Consider the following 12,477-nt stretch of genomic DNA (forward strand, 5'->3'; position numbering starts at 1 on the left):
TGTGATGAAAAACCCAAATTATGTGTGAAGTGCTCCCTGATAGCTCGCAGGAGCTTTGGGGTAAATTTGGCTGTTACGTGAACACACACCCTCCGTTCTGGAGGAGATGCGAACTAAAAGCTGGGTATGAAAAGCTTTCAGGTCAGGGCCAGTTCAAAAGCTGGAAACCCTAATGCTTCCCATGTCCTGTTCCAGGGGTGCAGACAGAGGGAACCCTTGAGGAACAACTCCTCAAATAATGTTTTTGGTGGGGGAGGGAAGACACTTTGGAGAGAGAGAAATATGTTTTGGGGGTTGAAAAGATGGGTTTGATCTTCAGCCCTGTCCTGTTTATACTCTTCTTCTTGGATGCTATCTGTAGCAACTTCCTTTCAGGTCAGATCTGAATGCATATAAAATTGTTTGCATGTTATATTCAATACATATATTGAACATGAATGGTATGGAACACACGTTCTGTACCTGGCATTTGAGGTGGCCTGTTAAAATGAATGCATGTACAGTGATTTACCCCCAAACAGGTACATCATGTGTGTGTACAGACTCCTGTAGATACATACAACATAAAGTCTTAATAGAGCTAGAGTTGCCCATTGACATCCATGGAAACTTCCCACTCATAGCATGGGGATCATCTTCATTGGAACTGCAATTTGAGGGAGGAAAAAGGTGTTAAATGTCCCCCTCCCCATACATTATGCCCCCAATCCTGATTGTCCTCCCTGGCTCCTATTTTAATTAAAAAAATTAAGCCCCAAAGGATACATTTAGACTTATGTCTGGTTTGATCAGGAGGAGTGTAGTGGACCTTGGAGTTGTATAGCAGTAGAAGTGTAGTAGTAGTAGTAGTAATAATTCTATTTCTCTACATGGCCAGAAACAAAACAAAACAAAGTTATGTAGGTTGAGCTTATGTTGTAGGAACTGGGATTGTTTCTCCTGAATCTTATTCCTAAGCATGGTACAATTCTAGCCAGCATTGTCTGTCCGCTGTTGCCTTGCCTGAAATATCTTCAGTTCCTTCCTCTTTCCTGAGGTCCTGGTGGCACAGAGAACAGGAAATGTATGCCTGTTCAAAAATCTTCTGGAGACTAATAGAGGGATATTAGCTTGTATTCTCACTCACTAAAATAGTGACTGGGAATCAGAGGCGTATCTAGGGGAAATAGCGCCTAGGGCAAGCACTGAAATTGCGCCCTCTGTCCAAACATCTGACACCCATCTTTCAGATAACTTTACCATAATATCAGCTCAAAAATACAAGTCAAGCTCATTAATCTTTTAATATTTCAAAAACTATTTAGCAGTGGATGTAACCAGACCAAAAAATGCTGGAAAATTACAAATTTCAGTATGCTGGGGCTCATTAAATACCCAAATACTATGTGGAGGTGTACTTGGAAAGCTAAACAGAAGTGCCTAATTCTCTACTATGCATTGTAGCATCATTATTACATAAGTTTTAAAAATAAATGGAGAATTTGGCTTTCCCCAGATACTCTGAAAATAATTAAAGGATATGCAGAGTAAACTGTGTCACTGCTTGGAATATATTCTAGTATTTCAGAAAGACAGTTAAAATGAGAGAAAGAAAGCGAGAAACTCCCAGTGGCCTTAATACTAAGGATTTCACACTAATTAAAAGACAAACTCACCATTAATAGCCATATTATTAAGACATCACATTTAATTCACTTATCACAAGAAGCAAAGTAAGAGCAAATGAATACAATCCTAGCTCATAAGCTTCAGCTCATTATTCACAAGCCCTGATTCTCTGTACATAGTGCCAAACTAAATATGTATACAGTGACTTATATTATATTATTTTTTTTAAAAAAAGTTACCTGTAGCCCCTTGGGGGGGCTTCCTAAAGGCCATGTGGGGGGGGGGTGTCTACAAATGTTCCCCCTCCCTCCGCTGGCCTCTAGGGCCTCACAGGGACCATTTGAGCATGTGCAGTGGCCATTTTAAAAAAATAACTTTTAAAAAATGGCTACTGAAAACAAAATGGCCACTGTGCATACTCAAATGGCCTCTGCGAGACCTAGCCTGGCCTAGGGCCTCACAGAGGCCATTTGAGCATGCACAGTGGCCATTTTGTTTTCGGTGGGCATTTTTAAATTTTTTTTAATTTTAAGAAATGGCGCCCCCCTTCAAGAGGTGCACGGGGCACATGCCCTACCTGCCCCACCCTAGATACGCTCCTGCTGGGAATTAAAACAGAACTACAAACTGAATGGAATTATTGAGGTTTTGCTACAAGACAGGGGCACACCTACTGTTGAGAGAAGGGGGCTGCCTGCAGCCTCTTCCTCCTACTATGCTGGAGGGTTCTTGCACCCCTGCACTGGGTACCCCCTTTCATAATGCCCAGGGAGTGCTTCTGGCCACCTCAGTGGTCACACTTGGTCCCAATGCACAATGGCCACTCTCTGGTCGAGTTGGAGTGGCTGTGCCAGCTCAGTAAGGCACAGTTGCTCTGATCGCACCACAAACAGGTGGCTGGGGCCCCTTTAAGGGTGACATCATCAGGCTGTGCCCGCTCGACTAGAGAATGGCCAGCATGGAATTGCAGCCATCAAGCTGGCCAAAAACATTTGTGCCCACTGCAAATAGGCACTACCTGCCACTGCAGCATGGTGAAAGGAAGGCATTTTCAGATCTGGCCCCAGGGCCCCCTCCAACCTTGTTGCCTCTGCTACAAGGGTCTGCTAGCCTGGTCCATGCATTATAGATGGGTAAAGGGCAAAAGGTTTTGTGATCAGTCTAACCCAAATTGATTGTTTTCAGTCCGCTCCATCCTGAAGTCGGGTAACAGGACATTAAAGCACAGTGACTACCTGAGTAGGCTTCTGTGTCTGGTAGGTCTCCTACATAGCCGGTGAGGGAAGCAGTGGCTGACCAAAGCCAGGGTGGTATAGTGGTTAGAGTGTGGGACTGCGGCGTGGATTTGGACTGGGTTTGAATCTTGCTCAGCCATGAAGCTCACTGGGTAACTTGGGCCAGTCAATCAATCTCTTTCAGCCTGACCTACCTACCAGGGTGGTTGTGAGGATAACAGGAAGTAACCCGTGTATGTTGCTCTACACTCATTGGAGGAAGACTGAGATATATCCCTGCTAACTTGGCAAAGAGGCACTTTTGAATGTGATACTTTTTATTTAGCAGGGGAGAGTAACTGGCCCTATCCACCCCCAGCACAGTACCTCCAGTGACTGCTGCTGGTGTCTATCTTATGTTTCTTTTTAGATTGTGAGCCCTTTGGGGAGCCATCTTATTTATTTATTATTTCTCTGTGTAAACTGCCCTGAGCCATTTTTGGAAGAGTGGTATAGAAACTGAATAAATAAATGAATACATACATACATACATAATATACAGGTGACGAGTAACAGTACTGGACAGGAGGAACTGCAAGCCCAAGCCTCATTTAAATGCATTGGGATTGCCAGGAAGTTATCCAGAAATGGCTTCATGCCAAAGGGTATCTGAAGAGCAAATCTGCTCCACAACAGATTCGCAGCTGTTTAATTCAGGGAATTAAATTGACCGTTCACATAAGGTCGGCTCCTCTCTGAATTCCCAGCAGATCTTTTTCCTGTGTGCATTCCCACAGCTTGCTCCGGGTTTTTCCTCCAACCAATCACATCCCAGAGGAGGAGGTGAGAGACCTTTTTTGTTGTTAGTTTCACAGTCCGTGTGCCGCAAGACTGACTAGTCAAAACAACAGAATGCTTAACCCAAAGCGTTATCTCAGTGACGTGGATGTCTGTAGAAACCACTCCCAATGGGGTGTGTGTGTCATTTTTCTCCTTACGGCATGCATAACAACTGAAGGCTCTTCTAGGATAATTTATTCGTGTGAACAAAATAAATAGGCTCTTATTTTTCAGCTATTCCTTCCCAACCACACACATGAATTATCCCAAAGTTTCCTTTCTCAACTTGCAAAAATGAATGAGAAGTTGGAGAGACCTTAGCCTGGTCTGACTTCTTGACAACTCACATTTTGACAGGGCTTAATTAGTACTCGGGCCCACCTAGAACCATTCCAAACTATGTGAAGCAAGAAAAAAAGCCTCATTGAGCATGTGCAGAGTGCCATTGCTGTCACAACTGAGTCCCGGGCTTGAGTCCCGGCACCTCTCATTTTTGAAAATTAAGCTCTGAGTTTCCAACACCCGGTGAAAAGCCACCCCCTCCATTAGCCCCCCATGAACCTTGCACCAATCCTTTCTTTAGAAGGATTGCACCACCACCACCACCACCACTTGCCAACACTGTTCTCAGAGCTCAGCCTGGAACGGATTTTCTAGGTTCACCAAACCCTTTTAACACAGCCAGAACAGAAGCAAACACGATCTCCCCCTGCCCAAAGCCCACCCGCGAAAGTTGTGCTCCCTGCACCACAACACTGCCTCCCCATCGCCAGCGAAAGCATGTGTGGCTACAGGCTCTATTTTTCCTGCGCTCTGTCCTAGGTAAACACTGCTAAATCTGAATGACTGATCACAGGTAGTTTCTCTCCCCTCCAGCCTTCGGTTCCCAGCCGTCTTGCTGGGGAAAGGCAGGCTATGCGGGAGGGGGAAGGAAGGCAGCTTTGAAGAAGTGTACAGCAAGCAGTACTTCCCGTGTCCCAAGCCCTTTGCTGTATTTCTCTGATGACAGATTCTGAAAGGGCACCGGCCCTCCGTTTAGCCCATTTCAATAACAGCTTGGCTTCTTCCCAAGCAAAGCTAGCCACAGTCAGGAAAGGGGACAGACAATAAGGAACACAGCTGGCAAACTCCCCTTCCTTGCGGAAGGCCAGTGAGACAAGTTGCCAAGCAGCCCCCTCTGCTGACTCTTGGCCTTCCGCAAATCCACCCAGCAAATACTTTTAAAATAAAAAACCAAAACATAAAAGTGCGAATTTTGAAAAAAGTCAATTGGCAATGGCCATTCTGCACATCGCAGAGAAGTGTCGGTACATACCAAAAACCTCGTCCCTCCACCCTGCTGCCGCCCAGAAAAAGCTGCTGCAAATAGAGGATTTTTTAAACATCGGACATAATACAGGCTAAGCTAGAATGTGCAGCCCTAATTCGGGGAAATCCAGAATCGTGTGTGAACTGGTCCCTGATAGCCCGCTTCGACTTCAGGGTAAATCCAGCTGATATGTGAACTCGCACCCTCTGTTCCAGAGGAGACGTGAGCTAAAAGTCGTGTGTGTAAAAGCCCCAGCTGCTTGCAATTCACTGCAACTGAACATTACTAGAGAACTTTTCAGGGTGGATTGGGCTCTCCTCACCATGTGGACCAGACAGAGCAGGGATGTGAAGGCAGATTTATTGGGAACCACAGGAGAAGAGGAGCTGTGCAGCATACATGAGGGCAACGGGGAAGTAAGGAGCAAGCTGGGAGCGCTAGAACCCTTTCTTTCCCATAACAGAGCTCCAGGCTCTGCTCAGCTATGGTGCCAGAGGAATCATGGTGCACAGAGCACTTGATGGAAGCATCGTTGCTAAGAAGGCTGCGAGGGACATTCAGGATGCTGCTGGTGCTGTAGGAGCCATCCTTATTCAAGATCCACAGTCCAGGTGTCACCCCCTCAGACACGGAGCTCCCAGCCATACTCCACTTTATCTCCACAGCTCCTGGGTAGAATCTCTCGGCCAAGCACAAGGCATGAACCGTGCCCGAGTGGGGTGTCTGGGAAGCATCAGACAATAGGGTAACTGATGGTTTCTTTGCTGATGTACCTGGGAAAGACGAACCATGAATGGGTAATAGAATCTGTGTGTTTTGCAGTCTCCCACAGAAGCAGGACATAGCTAAGTCTGCCTAGCTACTGTTTTTAGGAGGCTTACAGAAGGGGGTATGATATGGCTCAATTGGGATTGAGGGGTTGGGGTTAATGGATTTCTTTAAAGGCCCCCCTACCCATTCTCTCGTAGCTAGGGCACTGCCCAGAGTATAAACAATTTGATTGACGCTAGCATATTCTCATTCATTGAAAGGAGTGCATGCTTAAAATTCTCCACTGCTGTGCTCAGAAAATAATATTACTTAGATATATAGAACACTTCCTTTGAGTGTTCAAAACATTCCAGCTAAGGTGGCTGTTGTTAGCAATTCTTAAAACAACCCTGTACAAAGGCCTATACTGCAGATGTAGAGCTGAGAGAGAGCAACTTGCCTAAGGCCACCTAGTGACTTTATGGAGGAAATAAAATTTGAACTGGGCACTTTTTTGGGTCACAGCTCAGGCTTTTAGCCTAACTCTACTGGCCTTTGGAATGTTTCCTACAATAAATTCTGCTCCCTCCTCTCAAGTGGTCCAGTCTTCATCCAGGCCACGTGCCCACTGTAGTTTCTGCCCATCTGTTATGCCAGATTCTCACTCACCTCCTGTGATGCTGAGCTGTGTTCCACCCCCTGAGACGGCATTTTTGAAGTAATTCCCATCATCCATGCACCAGTAGATGGTGCTGTCTTCTGTGCGGACCCTCTGGAACTGCAGTTTGTAGGTATTGGCAAGGGCATCTCGGATGGCCACAAATCGTTCGCCGAATTGACGTGATCTTTCTATCTGACATTGTTGTTATGCTTTATCATAAAGATGGGTGGTTTGCCTGGCTTTTGCTGGAACCAGAAAGCATGGTAGTCCTGGATCTCACCACTCTTCAGGTGGCACCCTATGACAGCAGTGCCCCCTTCAGCAAACAAGGCCTGTGGAGGCTGGATGGGCACAGGCTGTGAGGCCCCACCTGGGAGGAGAAAAGCAGATGGATGTGCTGATGAAGCTAGAGCTGAAGGAATAAAAAGTAACCCATGTTGCATATCACAGAGAGCATCTCTCTTGACACGAGTCCCTCCTCTTCTGCTTACTGAGATGAGGTGGGGGGCCCCTGCCCCAATCCTCTTTATTGGGAGGTCAAATTGGCTGTGGGTGGGAGCAGAGCCTTTCCACCAACGGCCCCAAGACAGTGGAGTCCACTCCCCAAGGAAGTGTGCCTGCACACATATCTGCTGGGCTTCAGCCAGCAACACAAAGATCACTTTTTAAAGAGAGTCTCCAAGGGCTGTGATTTATTCCGTGGTAAAGTGAGTTTACTTTTTAAATTATGTTGTAGTTTTTATTAGATTACTTTGGGGTTTTTTTTGTTTTTTAATACTTCTTATTTCTAAATTTTGAAATTTGTAAGGCTCCAAGGGGGAGGAGGTGTGTTCCTGGCCTTTCTTGAACCCAGAATTACAGGATGGGAACAGACAAAGTCAGCCTCAGAGTAGGCCAGGGGAGCTGGTTACTTCATCACCCCAGCCCTCCTCCTGGCTTGCTGCATCCAGCTGGTTCCCTCTCCAGGAGGTTTTCCAGACTAGACCCTACAACGGGGTCAGGAGGACATATCGCGGAAGTGTGCTGTGCAGACAGCAGGGTGCCGTTCACATTTCCAATGCCTTGTTGCGAATTTAATTGCTGTGATATAGAGCAAGGACATCGTATTTCTAGGGTGAAAAAGTTGCTGGTTTTTCTAGTTAGTTGTTGCAAGACAGCGCCCCCTGCTGTTTATGTTCCAAATGCGACTTGCCCAAATAGAGGCAGCTAGTCTGGAAAGTGCTCAGGGGAACCGCTAACTCCCATGCTCAAGAACAGCCCTCATCACCGGCTGCCTTGGCTTTAAATGCCCCAGTACAGAGCTGACAGGGCTTAAAGCCCACTCCAAGCCCCACCTCTCCCTGGACTCGCTTCCTGTTTCCTGCCATGCCCAACATGGCTGCCTCACTGGAGCTGTTCCCTGCAGCTCCCTTATCTGGCCTGCTCAATCCCACCGGGACCTGACCAGCCTGGAACCATTTCACCCCCTCGCCCTTCAGGGGAAGACAGAAGCCCCAAAGGAGGGCTGCTGGGCTCTCTGCTGGACTCTACAGGGACATGCCGGAAACCAGGTAAGGTGGCATCCTGTCAAACTTCTATACTTAAAACAAAACAAAACAAAACAAAACAACTGGTTTTGTAGGCCAGCAGTTTTCAAACTTCTTTTCTCACAACTCAGCAGAAAGCAATCCCCATGATACAGAAGAATAATTTATTCTCGTAAGAGTTTTAATAAAGTCACAGTAGGACTATGCATGCTATTTAAATTACTGAACTTTCAACTGACAGATTAGATAAAGATGTTACTTATAAAATGTTTAAAATATTGTAGGTGACTTCACATGACTGCCAGCAAGTCCAGTGCCCAGGAAAATGTTGGGAACTGAGAGGTTTCTGAGAGGTCCACGTGTTCCTGGTGCAGGGGCGTATCTAGGGTGGGGCAGGCAGGGCACATGCCCCGGGTGCCACTTGAAGGGGGCGCCATTTTGTGAAATTAATTTTTTTAAAGGCTGCCAAAAACAAAATGGCCACTGTGCATGCCCAGATGGCCTCTGTGAGGCCCTAGGCCATGCCAGGCCTTGCAGAGGTCATTTGAGCATGCGCGGTGGCCATTTTGTTTTCAGTGGCCATTTAAAAAAAAAGATTATATTTTAAAATGGCCACCGCGCATGCTCAAATGGTCCCTGCGAGGCCCTAAAGGCCAGCAGGGGGGGGGCAGACCCCCCATGGCCTTTAGGAAGCCCCCTGAAGGGGCTACAGTTATTTTTTTTAAATTAATATAATATAAGACACTGTACACATATTCAGATTGGCACTATGTACAGAGAATCAGGGCTTGTGAATAATGAGCTGAAGTTTATGAGCTAGGATTGTATTCATTTGCTCTTACTTTGCTTCTTGTGATAAGTGAATTAAATGTGATGTCTTAATAATATGGTTATTAATGGTGAGTTTGTCTTTGAATCAGTGTGAAATCCATAGTATTAAGTCCCACTGGGAGTTTCTTGCTCTCTTTCTCTCATTTTAACTGTCTTTCTGAAATACTAGAATATATTCCAAGCAGTGACACAGTTTACTCTGCATATCCTTTAATTATTTTCAGAGTATCTGGGGAAAGTCAAATTCTCCATTGATTTTTAAAACTTATGTAATGGTGATGCTACAATACATAGTAAAGAATTAGACAGGCACTTCTGTTTAGTTTTCCAAGTATACCTCCACATAGTATTTGGGTATTTAATGAGCCCCAGCATACTGAAATTTGTAGTTCTCCAGCATTTTTTGGTCTGGCTATGTCCACTGCTAAATAGTTTTTGAAATATTAAAAGATTAATGAGCTTGACTTGTATTTTTCAGCTCATATTATGGTGAAGTTATCTGAAAGATGGGTGTCAGAAGTTTGGACAGGGGGCGCAATTTCAGTGTTTGCCCTAGGCGCTATTTTCTCTAGATACGCCCCTGTCCTGGTGGGCCTGTTGTGAGAACCTGACTCTGTCTGGCTCCCAAGCAGTCTGTCCAACATTCTACTGACTTTCTCCACCAAACTTGAAATGTTGGTCCCAAGTGGATGGAGAATGTTAGGCAAACGTATGTGTAATGTTGAGTGGACAACTCAGGAACTGGACTAGGGCAGGTTCGCACAACATACCTGCCAGGAGTGCACACTCTTGGTTCCTTTAAAAACAAACAAACAAAAAACAACGTTTCATTCAATTTTTCCACAACATAAGACACACACACAGAGAAGAGAGAGAAAGAAAGAAAGAAAGAAAGAAAGAAAGAAAGAAAGAAAGAAAGAAAGAAAGCTTCAATCTCATCATCAGAACAAGTATCAATTACAATACCCAAATCTTGCCTATAACTTAATCATTCTCCCCCCATTAAATCATTCAAAAGTCAGCTCTAGGGCATTTTAAAAACATTTTTGTTACCACTCAAAAGCCTAATACAAATCCATTTTATAATATGTTTTTAGGTAAATAAGAAGAGGGTCCCACTCCATTTTAAATGCTTCAAATTTATTTCTTAATAATGCCATTAACTTTGCCATTTCTGCCAGCTCTAGCACTTTAAATATCCAATCTTCTTTACTTGGACAATCAATATCTTTCCATTTGTATGCAAATGTCAGTCTTGCTGCTGCTGTTAAATGCATAAAAAGGATCCAATATTTCCTAAGCAGTGAGCTGTTATCGATACCTAGTAATATTGTTTTTGGGCTCTTAGGGAAAGTCATTTTAAACACTTTCTTAAGCTCATTGTATATTAAATCCCAATAGCCTTTAGACTTATTACAAGTCCACCATAAATGTATATAGGAACCCTCCTCTTTTTTACACTTCCAACATTTGTTTGACATGTTCTTGTACATTAAAGCCAACCTCTTAGGAGTTAGATGCCATCTATACATCATTTTAAGATTATTTTCCTTTAAATTAGAACAGGCAGTATATTTCATGTCTTCTATCCATAGTTTTCCTCATTTCTCCAACTCTGTATTGTAGCCAAATCCTGAGCCCATTTAATCAATGAAGTTTTCACTACCTCCGCTCTTGTATCTTTCAAGAATAACAGAGCATACATCCTGGACTAGTTTGTCACACAACTGTTGTTCAAATTCTGACTTTGATTGATTAAAACCCTTTTTGCAATCTTGCTTGAATAAGGCGCTAATCTGATGATACTGAAACCATGAGATATTCCAATCCTGCATAAAATCTAGTTCTTTAAGTTCCACACTCTTGGTTCCTGACATTTCCCCGGGCACTGCTGGTGGTCATGTGAAGCCACCCTTTATAAAATATTAACTTGCTGAATTTCACTTATCTAATATGACAAGTCATAAACATTTCAATTAGCAAGGGACTTGGATGTCATCCTGCAACCAGTATTGAGTCACAACCTGTACTTTGAAAATCACTACAGCAGCCTACAATAGCAGGCCACCTGGACTTTTGGATGAAGCAGGATGTAAATGGACAGACAGATGTGGAGGATTTATATTAACTGCCCCTCCCATTAGACTGCTTATAATGAATCTGTTCTTAGAAGCAAGATCGTCTATGCAGGACATTGGAAATGTGCAGTTCAGAGAATGTCTCATTAAAGTATTCATGATGTTGCTGAAATCAATACGCTCATGGGTAAGATTTAGATCACGGATGAACTTAGATGGGCAACTCTGATGGGAATATCTTTTGGTATTAATTATATATTAACAACTTAAAATAAATAACAAATAAAGAAAGGAACCAAAATAAATAATTATGAAACATTTTATTGTTGTAAACTGCCCAGACTTGTGTTTTGGGTGGTATATAAATATGTTAAATAAATAAATAAAATATGGAATCTGAAAAAATATTTCTCACAAGAGCTAACTCAGGAGTCAGTCTCATTGGGTTCAATGGGATTTATTCTCAGGCAAGAGCACACAAGATAACAGCCCAAGGCCCAGAGCTGACTCTCATCCTCTCCGCCACCAGTTTTAATAACGATAAAGACTGAAAAAACTTACATTTTGTTTGACTTATGGTCAAAGCAAGTTTTAAAATGTTAAATTGTCAGCAGGTTGGGTGTTTTGTGGATTGGGGCCATGATGGGTGGTAGAAGGGCTGAAACCTGATGAACTTTAGTGCACGTTCGTGTATACTGACACATTACAAAGTTTTCTGCAACATCTTTCTCAGAGGCAAAACAGGGACAGAGTTTTACCAGGGACAGGTACCAGAAAAATAGAGACTTTTTCCTGTTAAATAGGAAAGGTGGAAATATATGCTAGCTTTTCACAAGCACTAAAACAAAAGCTGCCATTTTCCCTTTTCTTTCTTTCTCAGATTAACTTGACTGTTTTGAATGTAAATGCCAACTGAAGGCACTGTGATTCACTAGTCAGGGCTGTCACTTCCCTGAAACATGATTTACCTCAGGCAGCGGAGTGCAGATAAACAATCCCAGAATGCCTCTTTGCTTGCCAGGCATTGACAAGAAGTGGACCAATGCAGTATGATGAACCCCAGTAATTTCTTCGAGGTACACTGTAAGAACTGGGTTTTTTCCTGGCCACTCTACCCAGCTTCCCCTCTGCCTACCATCGCAAATCTCAACATTTTAACCCCAAATCAGAAGCCGTTCAGGACAGCACTTTAAAGAAATTCCACTTTTAATTAAACCAAACTCTGTTGTGCCCAGCTGAGTCTGGCAGGATTAATGTGAGTTTATTTGTGTTTTATATGTATACCCTGTTTTACAGCCTAGATTGGCTCTCAATTTTAGCCATTATTCACACATACTGGCATTATTTTGGGCCAACTAAGGAGAATACGTTATCCATAGTAGGCTCTTTGCCCAAACTTTTGAGTATCCCGAATGTTACCTGAGCAAATGACCATTGACACGGATAGTGAAAGAGACAAAGGTTTATTTCTCAGCGCTGAGGATGACCCCTGGTGCCTTTTGGCAAAAGTCCAAGGAGCGTACCTCTTACAGACTAACAAGAGTTTATAAAGATTTTCCTCCACCCCTAGGCATCAACATTCAGCCCCAAAGAACCAATCAGTTCATTACATTCGTACATATGCTTGCATAGAGGCTGGACTTTGCGCTCTAAGTTTCTA

The 12,477-nt window shown here is 43.8% G+C and overlaps 1 pseudogene; it reads right to left on the reverse strand.

Annotated features, from left to right (window-relative positions):
- Positions 1-617: 617 nt before the first annotated feature.
- LOC128343724 (immunoglobulin lambda-1 light chain-like) lies at positions 618-12,252 on the reverse strand (annotated as a pseudogene).
- Between the last annotated feature and the right edge of the window lie 225 nt (positions 12,253-12,477).

The sequence above is a fragment of the Hemicordylus capensis genome, chromosome 2 (genome assembly GCF_027244095.1).
Source record: "Hemicordylus capensis ecotype Gifberg chromosome 2, rHemCap1.1.pri, whole genome shotgun sequence".
Lineage (NCBI taxonomy): Eukaryota > Metazoa > Chordata > Lepidosauria > Squamata > Cordylidae > Hemicordylus > Hemicordylus capensis.